Consider the following 15,013-nt stretch of genomic DNA (forward strand, 5'->3'; position numbering starts at 1 on the left):
TGTGTACTGATTTACATTTCTCTATCAGTCCATCTTTCTCCAGATGGATTGTGATCTCACCGCTTGTTAAGATCTCCAGATACAGGTTGCTTTTACAGTTAGATTTACTACTAATTACTAAAGTGTAACGTTCTTGTTTCCTAGGAGAATGGAAAAACAAATTTTGCCAAATCATGCAATTATGTAAAGACAAAGCATACATGGTCTAGTGGGGGAAGGCTTTTTTTGTTCATACATGGGACAGTGTATTTATATGTATACATAATTTGGATACCTATTAGAAAATTGTATTTAATCTTAAGTATTTTTCTACATTATATCTATTTATCAGTGGAGTCCCATATATGATGTATCACAAAGATGACATGCTGGTGACCTACTAAAAATGAAAATGAAGGATGGGGAGAGGGACAGAAGAACCTGTTTTTTAAAAAACATATTGCTGAAGTTTTCTTCTGCTGCAGAGATAGGAATATAGACACTCCTATGTAGTTGCTTCTAGAGTAATTCTATAAACACATTTCCTTTTAGTTGAAAAGGATTCACACTGGCTCTCTAAGAGTTTAAGTGTGTGTCTGTTCTACAGACACACTCAGTAGATTTTCATGGAATTTTTGTGATTGAAGAATGTTATATTAACACTGTAGTATAAAATGGGATATTAGACTTTTTTTCCTTGCAAGCAACAGAAAACACAACTTAAACTCCCTTAAGCAAAACAAAGGAATATATTGGTTCAACTACCTGAAAAGTACAATAGGCTTCAGACACAGTTGGATCCAGGAGTTCAAATTGGGTCATCAAGACTTCAAAAACTCTCTCTGCCTCTTTACTCTGCTTTCCTGTGTTGGTCTATTCTTAGCACCTGTGTTGGCAGGATGGTGCCCAAAGGCTCCAGGCTGACCTGTCTTTCCCATTGAATCTTTTCTTTTTTGTTAGAAGTCTCTAAGGCAGAGAACTTTACTTCCCTGAAATAGTTTGTGCTTCTTAGAAACAAATTTTGTGTTTGTTGCTACTTGATTTTGAATAGAAGACGGTTAGCCGAATATGGAGAGAGAAAGTACAGACATTTACAAATTGAGTTACTGAGAGCTGTACTTAAAGTTCGTCTGTGAATGCAGTTTCCTCATAATGGTGTCTCAATACACAAACATTGTTGAGGTTGACTCTCTTGTGGATATGAAGGTAGATAATGATTTGGTGATAAGGAAATAAAAGAACACCATCAGTTAGTACTGACCCCTGTTATTGTCCTCTCCCCACCAGCGGGGGCAGATTGGTTTGTTTTCCTTGGTGTTCAGAGGGTGTGGGCAAGAATCTGACTTCTTGATGGAAGGAAGCATTTCTTTCTTTTTTTTTAATTAAAATTTAAAAAAACTATAGTGGATTTACAGTATTGTATTAGTTTCTATTTTTAGTTTTTTAAGGAACCTCCATACTGTTCTCCATAGTGGTTGCACCAATTTACATTCCCGCCAACAGTGTAGGAGAGTTCCCTTTTCTCCACACCCTCTCCAGCATTTGTTATTTGTAGACTTTTTGATGATGGCCATTCTGACCCTTGTGAGGTGATACCTCATTGTACTTTTGATTTGCATTTCTCTAATAATTAGAGATGTTGAGCATTTTTTTCATGTGCCTGTATGTCTTCTTTGGTGAAATGTCTATTTAGGTCTTCTGCCCATTTTTTAATTGGGTTGTTTGTTTTTTGATATTGAGCTGTATGAGCTGTTTGTATAGTTTGGAAATTAAGTCCTTGTTGGTTGCATTGTTTGCAGTTCGTGCCAATATAATAGAATCATGGAATCACAGAATGTTAGAGGTGAGAGGGATTTTGAAATCATCTGGTCATATAAGAAAAGAATGGAGAAAATGTTGTTTAGAGGTGATGTGACTTGGGCAGGGGAGTTTTTGGTCAGTGTCAGTGGTAGATGGTAAAATGGGGAAAGTATGATGTTTGGAGGCAGACCAATGTATAGTTTCTATTCCTTCACTAAGTGTGCAGGTTTGAGCCAGCTACTTTAAGTGCTTCTGATATTAAATTGTTTAGTGATAATATAGGTAAAGAACTTACTAGAGTGCTTGGCACTTAATGGGTGCTCAGTAATCACTAATGGGCTTGCTCATGCAGGGAACATATGCCTTCCTTTAGCTTATCCCTATCTTTTTTTTTTTTTAATATTTATTTATTTGGCTGTGGTGTGCAGGCTTTTTAGTTGCGGTGTGCGGGCTCTTAGTTGCAGCATGTGGGATCTAGTTTCCTGACCAGGGATCGAACCCAGGCCCCCAGCACTGGGAGTGTGGAGTCTTAACTGCTGGACTACCAGAGAAGTCCTTATTTCATCCCTATCTTTTTTTTTTTTTTAGCTTGCATAGCATATTTATTTTTATTTTATTTTTTTTAACATCTTTATTGGGGTATAATTGCTTTACAATGGTGTGTTAGTTTCTGCTTTATGACAAAGTGAATCAGTTATACATATACATATGTTCCCATATCTCTTCCCTCTTGCGTCTCCCTCCCTATCCCACCCCTCCAGGTGGTCACAAAGCACTGAGCTGATATCCCTGTGCCATGCGGCTGCTTCCCACTAGCTATCTACCTTACGTTTGTTAGTGTATATATGTCCATGCCTCTCTCTCGCCCTGTTTCATCCCTATCTTACAGTGCCCTTGTGAGCCTTCACTTTATTAAACCTAGCACAATGTCATCATGAGTGCCAATAATCCACTCATTTTTTGTTGTTGTTGTTACTGTTGATTTAATTTCTTTGAAACTAGTCCTTCTCCATGAAGAAGAAGGGCAGGCCTGAGTTCATATTTACTTGGTAAAATTAGGTGCTTTGGGTATTAAACAAACCTGTCTCCATGAACATTTCACATTACAACATGGAAGTCAATACAAATAAAAATACGGATGAATATTGCCACATGTAACATAGGGAGATTCTAGACCTTGATCAGGCCCTTGCCTACCTTTCTACCACCCGTCTACTACTTCTGTCGCCCTTATTACCAGGTTCTTGTTAAGCTGGCCTTCAGGACATTCCTCCAAAAGGTCAGATTGCTCCCTGCTCTATAACCTTGGCAATGGCTCTTACCTCCACCTGGAATGTTCTTTCCCTATTGTGTTTGGCTCCTTCTTGTCATTCAGATTTTTTGCATCCTTTGCTGATCAGCCAATCTGAAATGTCCCTTGTCCTCTATCACATCAACTGGTTACATTTTCATTATAGCACTTGTTATTTATTTGTTTGTTCATTTATTGTGTATTGTCTGTTTTCTCCCATTGGACTAGTTAACATAGTTAATTCTGTTATGAAGATAACTACATATTTACTTTGCAGTTATCACATAGTTACTATGTAGCTATTTCTCATTCCCCATTACATAATGTCTAAAGCAGTGCCCAGTACACAGGCAGTCCCTCCTTAAATATTTGTTGGATGAAGGAGGAAGTGAATTTGAAGAACCCATATAGGTAGCGCTGTGCCTTGTGGAAAAAGGTCCAGGCCAGTATTCTAAGCTACTTTTACTCTGGACTATGTGATCTTGGGACAGAATTCCACCTTTTGGATCTTGATTGCTTTTCTAATAAAATAAGTTTAACTAGATCACATAAGGTTTCTTTATTCTCTTCCAAACTGTGATTCGATGTCTGTTTTCTTCCATGCTGGACAATTGTTAGGGTTCAGGACATGATACCCCCAAATATGGTACCGTGGCATATTGAATATTTTAAGTTGAAGAAATTTGAGAAACAGCAGGTACAGGAAAATCTTTCTGACCTTCCCCTTCTTTGCTGAAGCAAGTCATAAGACCCTCATGTGAGAGGTACCCATCCTGTACCCAGAGGGAATGAGCATCCTTATCTCTGAAGATGGAGGAATGCTGAGAGGAGTACAAATGAACAGGCCCTGTTAAATTTTCCCCAGTTATTACCTTTAGCCTGTACCTTTTTGACTTATCACATTCCCCCCCCGACTTTCCACTTTTCATCACACCTAGTATCAAAACACTCAGCCTTAAGCTCTTCTTCAGGTCTTCATTTCCTTATGAAGGCTCCAGTGTAACTCAAAACTTATATTAAATAAATTTTTATGTCTTTATCCTAATTTTTTTCATTAGTTTAGTTTTCAGGTCCAGCCAGGAATCTTAAGAGAGTCGAGGAAGAGTTTTTCTTTCCCTATACAATCTCATAAGAATTTACCTTATAGGTAGGTAAAGGTGCTCTTTTAGATGGTGTCTGTGTATCAAAGCACAAACTAAATACCAGGCAGTAGCTGATGGTTCTGGAGAATCAGACGATAGGTGAAAAATAGGCATTACCTAAGAAAAAAAGGATAGTTTTATATGGGCTTAAGTATTGTACTACTGGTGGAAGATAGACTCATAAATTCTAAGGAATCTTTCTGATAATTGGAAAAAAGGTTATAGCAATCAAAACATAAATACCCATCCAAATGATTCCTTTCTATGTAATTTTAGGAAGAGTTGTAGAAAATTAATGTTTAGGCCTTTTCTTCTGTGATTTCCTTTATGAACAAATGCTAACAATTGGCAGAATTCTTTTCCTTTCCCCACACTATTTGCCTTTCAGAATAGAGAGTGGTATTTCACTACTCTGTATTAGTTTCCTGTTGATGCTTTACTAAATGACACCAAATTTGGGAGTTTAAAATAACACAAATTTAATATCTTACAGTTCTGGAAGTCAGAAGTCTGAAATGGGTCTCATTGGTCTGAGATCAAGGTGTCAATGGGCTGCATTTCTTCTGCAAACTCAGATGGAGAATTTGTTTTCTTGCCTTTTCCATCTTCTAAAGGCAGCCCACATTCCTTGGTTCATGGCCCCTTCCTCCATCTTCAAAGCTAGCAATGGCCAGTTAAGTCTTTTTCATATCATATCACAATGGGACTCACTCTTCTGCCTCCATCTTCTACCTTTAAAAACCCTTGTGATTAAAAACGCTGGATTATAATCCAGGATAATTTCTCTGTTTTAAGGTCAGTTGATTAACAGCCTTAATTCCATCTGCAGCCTTAATTCCCCTTTGCCAGGTAATATATTCACAAGTTCTGAGAAATAGGACATGGACATCTTTGGCGGGGCAGGGGGGGACATTATTCTGCCTACCACATACTACTTAAGAGAAAAAGAACAATCCCCAAGAAAAACAAGTTCCAAGGCATCTGCTAAAATGAAAGCAATGTACGTATTAATATGTGAAGATAACCCCATTCTTTTTTCAGTTGTTTAGGAAAAAAGGTGACAACATCTACCTTTTGGTTTATTGAAGAACAGTTACGATGTAGGGCCAGCAATGTCCCCAATAGTAGGCTAAAAATACCAACACCTAGGGGTTTGTAACCCAGATTTCAGAAAGCCATCTGGATCCTGGAACTCTTAATCCACTAGCACCATCTTTTATGCGTTGAGTTGGTAGAAAGTGTATGGTTCCATTTACATAGATACGTTGCCCGCAGAAAATGTTCACTGATATAGTTTGGTTGAAACCCCCTTGCCCTGCAACTCTGGCTTCAAATGATTTAGGAAATAATCTACAAATGTGACCAACCACACAATAGAAACCTATATTACTCCCCTGTGGAACAGCGAATGTAAATTTCTGCTTTGCTTACCTGGAAGCCAAATATACAGAGGAAAGGAAAGTTAACTTCTGGCCCTGATTCATCACTTTTATTGAAGTTAAATTCTTTTGTTTTAATGCATACTTGATTGAGCAAGTATTTATTGAGGCAGTTATGGTTTGTAGGAGAAAGAGACAGTTGAAGAAAGAACAAATGAATCTAATGTAAATCAAATACTTAGTCCTTTTATAGGAACTACAAAGACTTAAATGTGTGTTCTTAATGGTAATTTTTACAAAACTCCAATAGGAGAATTTGACAGTGATTGTTTCGGTGGGGAGATGGGTTTTTCCTTTCACATGCTAATCACCTACTCCTGGTGATATTTCTCTCCTTGACTGCAGTTGCAGAATTGAATAATTTATGGAATGAATTTTGTTGTAAATTTATTGTGTCACAAGCAGGTTGTAATTTCACTAACAGTTCACTTAAGTTATTAAGTTAAAAAAAATGTGTTTGATAGGATAGTGCATTTGGAGGCCTTTTTTTTTCCCTCTCAGCAAGTTCACATCTTATATATTTTCAAAACAGAGTACTTGCCTAATTTTTATTCAGAATCTGATATGCGAGAAGGAAGCACACATTAACATAAGTGGAATCGCATTTGCACCCTATTGTTGAATTTTGGAAGTCGTAAACAAATTATTGAAGATTTTATAGAGACAGAAATAGCATGAAACCCACAGTGCTGTGGCGCTGCTGCCATTGTTCCCTGCATAACTGTCCCCAGCTTCCTGATGACAAATGAGGAGATGGTGGTGCAAAGGTGAAGATGTTCCTGGGAGGGGGAAAAGCCACATTAATCCCTTCGTATTTTGCTTCAACTCTGAGGTTAAAATAATGGTGCACTGTCACTCCCCCAGATCTTATCCAATCCTAATGGACTACAAAGAGAATAGGAAAAAAAAATCTTTAAAAATCTCTCACAGGGGTATCTGATTGGCCTCCATCTACATTTGCTACATTCTCAGGGCCTCTCTTTTAATGCCCTTTCCACTGTGATAAGAGGCAACATTTGGCCATTGCAGAAATCTCTGCTTATTTCTTCCTCCGGTGCTTCAGCATTCAGCAAACATATATTTAAGGTCGCCAGTTATTTACATTGAAATTTTTCTATTGACCCTGCCAGTGTGAATGAATTTCAAACAAGTCATTTCTTTCTTTGTATAGATGATTTCTCTAGGTTCCTTGTGGGGGTTACTTTTAATTCCTCTAGGAGTTCCCTCTATTCTTGTTAGCACCCAGAGGATTTGCTTTCTGTTTATCCCCGTCTCCCAATGTGTGGCCCCCTCTCCCCGCATCCTACCCTGGGTATTCTAACCCTTGCATGGAGGATGCTGGATAATAGCCACCATTCTTGAACAGGAATACTTTTTAGGCCTTTAGAATAGACATTTTCACCATCTGTTACATAGAATCTAGAAATGTGATGAGAAAACAGGTTGTAATTAGCTAAAAAATGGGTAAGATTCTCTGTGTCTTAATGCATTTAGAATTGATGAAATAGCCTTTTAAATTTCCATGAAAAGAAATGAAGCTTGTACTTTAAAAAAATTAATAGGGTTTATTTTTTGGAGCAGTTTGGGTTTATAAAAAATTGAGGGAAAAGTACAGAGTTCCCATATGCTCCTGCCTCCTTTCTCCTGTTAACATCTTGCATTAGTGTTGTTAAAAAACAAAATTTGACTAAGTAAATTATAAAGTCTTCCTGGCTTTAGTCAACAATTAGTGAATCAGGCAGCATCCCGTCTAGCACGCAGAAAGGAGCTCCAAGGAGCTGTACAAAATTAAAGACTTTTATAGACAGAAGGGAGTGGGACAGGAATTTGTACAAGTTTTGCTCTCAGTCCAAAAATAGAGCATTCTTATGAAACCTTTCATAAGCCGAAATGGTGTAAAGTAAAAAAAAACAATTACCTTAAGACATACCTTGCTAACAGATGCACAAAATAAATCTAGATAAAGCACAGACACTTGCAGACACATTTCAAAGTTATGGCTTTTTTCTTTTTTCTTTTGCGGTACGCAGGCCTCTCACTGTTGTAGCCTCTCCCGTTGCGGAGCACAGGCTCCGGATGCATAGGCTCAGCGGCCATGACTCATGGGCCCAGCCGCTCCACGGCACGTGGGATCTTCCCATACTGGGGCACGAACCCATGTCCCCTGCATTGGCAGGCAGACGCTCAACCACTGCATCACCAGGGAAGCCCAAAGTTATGGCTTCTTGTTGCTGAGATGCTGAGTGTAGTTCCTGGGGAAAGAGCTTGGTGGTGCCACTTTTGCTGCTCTGTTTGCCTGCTGCCTCTATAAAGGCTTGCTGCAAAACAAATGCTGAACCCTGTTTTCATTTTTTGCCTTTATTTTGTAAAAGTGAAAATCCTCTTCAGATTTCTTTTGGTTAACTAAAACAGGTACTAATGTAGATCTTTCGTAAAAGCAAAGTGGCATAAAGCAAACTTTCAAAAAGTGCGGGATACCAGTACTAGCAAAAAGTGGATTGGTTATGGCAAGGTCACTTTCCTTTAGGGGGTGGCAGGCGTCTACTAGGCAGTTTACCTAACTAGTGCTGACCAGGTGATTCCTGACTGACTGGTTTAAGATTCCATTTTTGGGAGAGGCCAAAACTGTAATTATGTCTTGGTTTGGTGCAGTGGGGCTTAGCATAAGTGATTTAATTTTGGGTCTGTTGCCTTGTTTTTAGCAGTGTGGTACTTTTATTACAGTTGATGAGCCAATGTTGATATATCATTATTAACTGAAGTCCATTGTTTACATTAGGGTTCACTCTTGGTGTTGTATCTTTTATGGATTTTGACAAACGTATAATACATTATCCACCATTACAGTATCGTATTGAACAGTTTCACTGTCCTGTGTTCCATCTGTCACTATCCTACCCATCCTTACCTGCTCCCTTCAACCGCTGGTGGCAGTCTCTGTTCTTTTCACTGTTTCCATAGTTTTGCCTTTTCCAGAATGTCATATAGTTGGAATCATACAGTAAGTAGCCTTTTCAGATAGGCTTCTTTCACTTAGCAATATGCATTTAAGAGTCATCCATGTCTTTTCATGGCTTGATAGCTCATTTTCAAAAAATAAATTTATTTATTTAATTTTATTTATTTTTGGCTGCGTTGGGTCTTCGTTGCTGCGCGTAGGCTTTCTCTAGTTGCGGTGAGTGGGACCTACTCTTCGTTGCGGTGTGTGGGCCTCTCATTGTGGTAGCTTCTGTTGCGGCACACGGGCTTCAGCAGTTGTAGCTTGCGGCCTGTAGAGTGCAGGCTCAGTAGTTGGGGCACACGGGCTTAGTTGCTCTGCAGCATGTGGGATCTTCCCAGATCAGGGCTCAAACCCGTGTCCCCTGGCTTGGCAGGCAGATTCTCAACCACTGCACCACCAGGGAAGCCCAGTTCATTTCTTTTTAATCGCTGAATAATCAGCTTGTACTTTTTATTGGGTAACATTGAGTAGGAATTCAGATTTTTCTCATACGGAAGAAAAGATAAGGAGACTCACCTTTTGCTCTCCTGAGTCCATCCTGGCATCTTGTATTTTCTTTCTACCACTGATGACCTTATAGTTAAGTCATCATTGTAATATATGGCCACAAAATAATGAGACTGATTAAACAGTACGTGTAGGAAAACAGACTCATTCATTTGATCATATTTCATATATTCCTGTTAGCATTTTCCCTTGGTTTATTATAAATACAATGTCTAGTCTCTTGCTAAGAAAATGAGACTTGTTCTTAATGCTGCAGGTATATACTTGATCTGAAACCAGCTCAGGTAAATTATAATTCTGTGTGTCTATATCTGTCTAATATCGGGCACATATTCAATCCACATACTGGGGATTAGGTACCAATCTGTATATCAGGAAAAGATTGGTGAACAAGATGGAGCTTACAACATTCTACTGTAAACAACAGAGGCAGTAAACAAATAGTTAACGTAATTTAGGTCCTAAAAAGTGCTATGATGAAAAACAGGGTAATGTGGTAGAGTGAGAGCATGTGTGTGTGTGTGTGTGTGTGTGTGTGTGTGTGTGTGTGTGGTGTGCATTCGTGCAGTGTGTGCATGTACACATCTCTGCTTGTGGTGCATATGTGTAGTGTGTGCATGTGTGTATGTACACTGTGCACATGTGCATGTGTGTGTTAGGAGGCAGGCTGCAGCTGCTTTTGCTAGGGTGTTTAGGGAACACCTCTGAGGAGGTGGCATTTAATTTGATAAACAGCAGGCATCCACGTGAAGATCTGGGGAAGGGCATTTAGACAAGAGGAACAGCAAGAACAATAGCCCTGAGCTGGAGCTGGATGTGTCCCAGGAACTACAAGAAGGCTGATGTGACTGGAACACAGCACCCGATGGGGAAATGGAGATGTAGGAAAGGCACGTAGGGGCCAGATCTTATCTGGCTTTGTGATAAGTTTTTGTTTTAAATGTATTGGGAACAATTAAACTTACCTAAAGAGAGGTCTGGCCCTTGCCTTTGGCTTCTGGCAGCTCCTTGTGATTTTCTGCTTACTTAGAGTGTCTTTGTTTACCCGAGAATCTTGAGCCACACCACATAGTCTAACAGTGTGATTTATGATGGTGATCTGGGGCCATGCAAGAGCAGCTCAACCTCCAGATAAACTGAAGACTAAACATCAGCCATGTAGGCAATCAATTGTGTCTAGGTGACTGAACCCCAATAAAATCTGTGGATATCAAGTGTTGGGTGAGATTTTCTGGCTGGCAATACTCCAAGAGTACTGTCACACATCATTGCTGGGAGAAGTTAGTGCTTTACATGACTCCCCTGGAAAGGACAACTGGATGCTTTGTGCATGGAATCTTCCTCGAGTTCCCACATTCCACTTCACCTGGCTGATTTCAGTTTATATCCTTTCACTGTAATAAACCATAACCATGAGTATAACTGCTTTCAGTGAGTTCTATGAGTCCTTCTAGAGAATGATCAAACCTGAAGGTAGTCATGGTGACTCCCAAACTTGCAGTTGGTGTCATAATGTTGGTGATCTTGGAGACCCCTGAACTTTGTAGTTGGTGTCAGAAGTGAGAGTGATGTGGAGACTCCCTAAGTCCACAGAAGCCATTGGAGTGGGTTGGATTTCTGCTTTAGGAAGATGACATTGACTGCTGTGTTAGGAGGCTACTGCAATAGTCTAGATAAGAGATGATGGAGGCTTAACCTGGATGACAGCAGTGGAGGTGGTGAGAAGTTAGATAAGGCACACATTTTGTCAGTAAAAATGACAATACTTATTGATGAATGAACTATCATATTGTTTGTCACAGACAAGTGTCTATGACTAGCAGATAAATCCCACCATTAAATGACAACATTTTAGGCTGCATGATGGAAAGACTTTCTGAGAAATCTAGAAAACCCTTCTTGAATTTTTCAAGCCCTTTGAGCTCATTGTCTCCTTAGGACTATACCTTAAAACATGTTTAATACCATACTAATAGTGTTCAAAACCTTCCAGTATTAATTCTCTTTGTGTGTAATTCAAAGATGGGTAGTTTAGAAAAAATTGGCAACTACGTGTGTTTTATATACCGAGTGTGCATTTGGAAGTAGGTACTTTCTTTAAGATTGTTATGCTATTGTGTCATGCCTTGTGTCTCAGGGCATTCAAGAATTTCATGAAACTTTCTTTTATTCTTTTGTATTGAGCAAAAATGAGTGCTAACATTGAAGAAATGTGCTCATTGTCTAGCACTGGGTCTGGCACATGAAAGGCACTAGATAAGTATTGGCAGGAGGGAAGAATGAATATAAGTCATTTGAGTCTTGACATCACCCTAATGACAAGCACATGGAGAACTCAAAAGTCGTTCAGTGTTTAGGTTTTGGGGCAAACAGGTGTCCTGACTGCTACAATCTATCCCCTGGGTAAGACTCTAAAATTTGGCTCAATTGAGAAGGAATATGAATATGAATAACACCCACTCTACTATTAGTCCAAATCCATTGCCTTTTTTGGATGAAAACATTATTTTGCTTACTTACTATACTTTCATTGAATTCCTGCTGGATACCAAACACTAGGCTGGCCCTGGGGATTATAAAAGCAAAGAAGACATGATCCTTACCCTCAATAATATCATGTTCTCAGTGAGCAAACTTCCTTAGGGGGATAAGGAGAGGAGGAGAATGGGATTCATTTTCTGTAGGACAAGACGTTTCCTTGGGTGTTGAGGCCCAGGTGGCATGCCTAGAGGACAAAACTGAAAGCAGGAGGCAAATATCCTGGATTATCTTTTCTCTTTTCCATGACTCACTTCTATCAATACATTGGGTAAATAAGCAGGATCAAACATTCAAGGCAACAGGCTGTCATTTCTTTTGTAGTAGAAGACAAATTTCATACTACTACTTTTGAGCAGGTAAAAAATTTCCCTGACCATTCTCTATGAATCTTTGGTTTTTTTGCTCTATCTTGCTCTGGGCCCTGGGAAGTCAATGCTTCAGAACTCCATTGTCCAGGCTCCCTTGCTCAAATTCTGTAGGGGCTTTAACAAGGGAAAAAAACCCAAAAAACAAAAACACACACACACACAATGAAACAGCCCTCACATAGTTTTTAATCTATAGGGAGATAAAGCAAATTCTTGAAGAAACATATGAAGAGAATAATGCAAGTTAAATACGAAGTGCTCTAAGGGGAGAGGAAGTTCCAGGGAGGCTCAAATCATGTCTACTGTGTGCAGGGGTGGGTGCTGGGACATGAGGGGGAGGATTAGGAAGGATGACAGGCTGTAATCGGCTTATATTTCGTCTCTGCAGGCTATCGTTATGTTTTCAGGAATTTTGCCTGTGGGTTAATGTCACCTTATTAGGTTGAAATCACCCACTGTGAGAGTATTTACACCACAGAAATTGGCAAACTCTACAACTCAGGGCTCCCTCCACCCAGAGGTGATTATTAAACACTCATTAGCATTCCACTGTATGTGGAGAAACCGTGGCTCTGAGAGGGACCTGGGATGTGAAAGGGAAAACTCTCTAGGTAGGGAACCTAGCTCAAGTCTAGGCAGGGAAGTAAGAAAGGACACATTGTGTGTGCGTGTGTGTGTGTGTGTGTGTGTGTGTGTGTGTGTGTACAGCAATGTAAAGATCAGCATGACTGAGGGGTAGGAGAAACATTAGGGGAGTGTTAAAAATGAGGCTGAGAAGTAGATTAGGGTCTTGAATCTCACAATATTCAGCTAAAGGACTTTTTACTTCACTTGATAGATAGTAAAGAGCCTTGGAAGGTTTTTGAGCATGAGAGTAAGACAGAGATGATGCTGTACAGGTTGTTTGATTGTCATCCAAGATTAAGGTTACACAGTCCTTTGAAACTTAACCTCAGGTCCTTCATGTGCAATGTTTCCAAATCTTATAGCTGCCACTTTCACAATTTCTATTCCTTCCATCCCCTCATTTCCATTGTCAGTGGGAAGCTGGGAAGCAGACCTTGGGGTACAGAAATAAGCTTTCTGTTTTTAGAAGGCCTTTTCCACATCAAGATTACATTTTTGGCATTTGTAGGGGTGTACAATCTGAGGTAAGAGGTCTAATTTAATTCCCTGCCCATGGTTAGCTAGTGGTTTCAATTTATTGACTAGTTCATCCTTTCCTCACTGATTTTGAAGGTCAGGATACATACAGATGATAAAGGTTAAGATCAAAACTGATATCATCACGCTGCCTGATGCTTTTCCCAATGAGTTCTAATTATTCTAACATCTCTAACATGATCTAAAACTCTTTTCTTTAACTGCAGAGTTTTCTAACATGTCATTTCAGTGGGCTTACTTTAATTTGGCTTCTCCCAGAAGCTGAATCTGAGGCACAGTAGGGCATTAGGGAAGTGAAAAAAGGAAGGGAAGGTAGCCAATAAACATTTCTTTGTGATGCAAGTTACCATTGTAGGTAATTAGTTTTGGTCTTAGTCTGTATAATAAAAATTGTAGTTACTAACACTTATGTAGTACTTATTATGTACTAGGTACTGTTCTAAATCTTTTACAAATCTTAACTCATTTATTCTTCATAACAACTTCCTAATTTCTCCATTTTGTGGATGAGGAAGCTGAGGCAGGGAGAGATGAAGTCTGTGATCAGGGCCACATAGCTGATAAGTGGCAGATCCTGGAATTTGCAGGACTTTAATAGACTACAGGACTGATTATCCAGGGAAAAGTATTCTTTACAGTGAAGTGGGTAAAAAGCTAGGGCTTCTGAAATGACATCAGTGGTGACAATTGGTGCAAAGTATTGCTTTTGTCCGTAAGTAGTTAAATATTTGTGAAAACCCAGGCCTGACCCTTAGATATGCCATTCTAATTTGAAACAGAGTAGTCAATAATTTCCCAAAGAAAGCTGTTTAAAAAAATACTGATTAGAGAGTCCATTTGAATGATACTGAAATGCATTTGTTAAACTGCTGTGTGTAAAATAAGGAATGATGGAAAACACAAAAATCTTTTGTTTTTGCTGGCATTGGTTTATATATCAAACCACTTCCCCCATCACTGTATCAAAAATCAAAATGGAGAAAACATTTTTATCTTTCTTTTTTTATTAAAAATACTGTTAGGACTCTAATGTTGTCAGAATATGTTTAATTTTTAATTTGCATTTCATTTATCTATCCCATTGATGTAATTGGTGCTCACTCACCCCAGGATACAGGTTAATAACCTCCTAACCTAAGAAAAAAAGAATGATAAAAAGAACACCCCATGGTTTAGGTTACCATTTAAGTCACTGTCTCTTTTTCAAAAATAACCTATTTCTTGCCCTTTCTGCCCATACCATTTTGCACTTTCCAAAGCTCTATTGGCCATTAAAAAATTAATTACTTCAAGGCATTATTTTCAAAAGAATTATAAATAAATTACTTTAAAACCTTGGTTTACACCATAATGGTAAGAAGATATATTTCATGTATCTGTATTAAAATTACTGCATTGTTGTTTGTGATTTGCAGTATACACTAAGGTATTTTTCTTATTCATATCTTAAGAGCAGTGTTAATGTGCTTCTGAAGCACATAAGCCAGTTAATCTTGTAGAAAGTTATATAAAGACAATAACAGAGTTTTAAGAAATGTGCAAATGTTGTAGGTCAAAAAGTATGCCAAACCAATGTAGCTCCCCTCATTAAGTGTTATAAATAAAAATTTTAGTGTAAAAGCTAACATTTCTGTGTCAGCAGCACTTAGCACAGTGCTTTGCACATTGTAGCATCAAATAAAAGCCTTTTGAATGAATGGATGGATATGTGGTAGTTAATTTTATGTGTCAATTTTGCTAGGCTGTGGTACAAAGATATTTGGTCAAACATTATTCTAGAT

At 38.7% G+C, this 15,013-nt stretch overlaps 1 long non-coding RNA gene and 1 pseudogene across 1 annotated transcript in view; one reads left to right on the plus strand and one right to left on the minus strand.

Annotated features, from left to right (window-relative positions):
• Nucleotides 1-15,013, plus strand: part of LOC137215117 (uncharacterized) — a 1,036,631-nt gene that overhangs the window by 153,295 nt on the left and 868,323 nt on the right. The gene's annotated exons all lie outside the window — the stretch shown is intronic.
• Nucleotides 1-15,013, minus strand: part of LOC137215415 (large ribosomal subunit protein eL20 pseudogene) — a 46,382-nt pseudogene that overhangs the window by 10,440 nt on the left and 20,929 nt on the right.

This window comes from Pseudorca crassidens, chromosome 20 (genome assembly GCF_039906515.1).
Source record: "Pseudorca crassidens isolate mPseCra1 chromosome 20, mPseCra1.hap1, whole genome shotgun sequence".
NCBI classification, from domain to species: domain Eukaryota; kingdom Metazoa; phylum Chordata; class Mammalia; order Artiodactyla; family Delphinidae; genus Pseudorca; species Pseudorca crassidens.